Source organism: Austrofundulus limnaeus, unplaced genomic scaffold, assembly GCF_001266775.1.
Source record: "Austrofundulus limnaeus strain Quisiro unplaced genomic scaffold, Austrofundulus_limnaeus-1.0 Scaffold480, whole genome shotgun sequence".
NCBI lineage: Eukaryota > Metazoa > Chordata > Actinopteri > Cyprinodontiformes > Rivulidae > Austrofundulus > Austrofundulus limnaeus.
This window is the reverse complement of record NW_013952882.1, coordinates 2,769-5,246: the sequence shown is the minus strand read 5'-3', so window position 1 is coordinate 5,246 and position 2,478 is coordinate 2,769.

The following is a 2,478-nucleotide window of genomic DNA, read 5'->3' as shown; positions in this document are numbered from 1 at the left end:
GTGGTTGGCTGATTAGAAATTAAGTGTTAACGAGCAGTTGGACAGGTGTACCTAATAAAGTGGCCGGTGAGTGTACAATAACTCTTTAGTTAAATGAGTTACAACAACACCTAATTTCCCTCTGGGATCAATAAAGTATTTTTGAATTGAATTGAATTGAATTGAATTGAATTGAATACCCATTTCTAAAATGAAAATCCAATGACCAAAAGAAACACTGACCCCAAAGCCTTGCTCTGACTCATTCATTCATGTTTGAGAAATCCTGCAGCGTTTTTAGGAAGTCATGCTGAGGAGCAAAACGACAGGTGGGGACCAGAAACACCTTTTGGGACCAGAAACGCCTCTGGGACGTGTCTTTAAGCCAAACTTCCTCATCACGGAGCACACCTTCCCACCCCACACACCAAAATGGATGGGACAGAAGCGGAAGGTGGTTCTTAAAGTGAGAGGCCGATTTCAAGGGGTTTAGAAGAGGAAGTGATGAGAAGACAAGTTTATTTTCTATTTAAACATAAAAACAGTATTTTAATAACAACTGAAGGTGACAGATACTTTATTATGGTACAGTATTTAAATATATGCCTGAGAAACATATAATATTGGCCCATTAAAAGTTTCCAATATTGTCACAAAATAGAAGTTTTCAGACTGAGCTCAGTGCTGCTGTGACATGAGAATTCTTTTTCCTGGAATAAAACTTGTGACTTTCCACCTCAGTCAGGATGATGGTTCAGGGTTTTCCTAAATGTTATAGAATTGTTCTGCTACAACTCCTACATGATCATTTTAAAAGCCAGACAACATGTCCCGGAGATTTTTTGCTGACACGAGTAAACGAATTGTCTGGAAAAAAATGTGTGTTGCTAAACAATTTTAAAATTATTCTGAAGAATACCTTAAGTTTAATTGAAGGTTTAAAACTCAAGATATGTGAATAGTTGAAAATATGCCACGTTCAAATGTTAGAAAATGTTTCAGTCTGTGTTAAAACATATTTTTAAAAATTTACAAAACCAAACAGCCTATATTATTTTCACAGTCTTCCTTTAACAGTTAAAATAAATGTTTATCAAATAAAGTCTAATGTTACAACTAATCATGGATCCCTTTAACCACATTTTGTTGTCTGTGGGAGGGAAACTTGAGTTTCCGGAGAAAACCCATGCAAGCATGAGGAGATGCAAAATCCACAGAGTAAGGCCCCAGGTCCGAGGTGGGAATCAAACCCAGGACCTTCTTGCTGTGACATATTTTTGTTTTTTATTTTCAGTATTTTAAAAAGGTTTTTTGGACGGCAAAATATTTCTTATGCTCCAGCCAAACAAATGAATTCCTGTGTTTTTCCAAAAGTAAATCTTACTGACCATATATAATCTTTTGCTCTGACTGTCTTTGATGTGTTACATCATTGGGTGTGACTAGGTGACATCATTCACGCACTAGGCAGCCCAAGCAGCGCAAGCCTGTGTTTGTGTGTGTATGTGTGTGTGTTTTATTTTTATGCAAAAACATAATCTGTGTTGTTACGTCCACCAGGCTCATTTGGTGGAGTAACATGAAAGGAGACCACACAAGGATTAGTTTACTTCAAATAAATAATTTATTAAATTATACTAAAGAAATAAACCTCAGTGGGAATACCTGAAATGAGAAAAACCAAACTGAGATTAATCCGAGACTCAAATATTTAAAGTAAGTAAACCCAAACTAAACCAAACCAAACCAAAAAAAAAAGAAAGATACAAACCAAACCAAGTGAGGATCAGGAGGGAGAGAGGGCCCAAGCTGCATGTGTGGCAGCTTTTCAGCAATCAAGCCAACCAACAGCACCTGCTGCTGCAACTCCAAACCCTGCAATGAGACAACAGAGAAACCATTTAGGGCCGAAACACCTCCCCCTTTAAACAGAGGATCCCAACTGGAATCTCAGTAAACAATAAACCAGTTAGTTTGATTCAATTGCACGAGACAAGGCATCAGCCAGCACATTTTCAGTGCCTCGAATGTGCCGGATCACCAGATTGTAAGGTTGCAGATATAAGGCCCACCTCATCAACCGCTGATTTGGACTCTGTAAGGAGTGCAAAAATGTTAGGAGGGTTATGGTCTGAATATACCACAACAGGAGAAACACCCCCTCCCACATACACATCAAAATGTTGCAGTGCCCAAATGAGAGCCAAGGCCTCTTTCTCAATGGTTGAGTAATTTCGCTGGTGTTGATTAAATTTCTTTGAAAAGAAACAAACAGGATAGTCAACACCTTTCTCATCAGTCTGCAACAAAACTACTCCAGCTCCCACTTGGCTTGCATCAACTTGCACCTGGAAGGGCCGATCCAGTCTGGGGGCAGAAAAAACTGGTGCAGTGCTCAAAAGGAGTTTGACTTTTTCTGCAGATCACCTGCTGCTGACTGATCCAAATGTGATGTAAATGTAACATTATCTATAGGTAAAATTAATCATTGCAATAAAC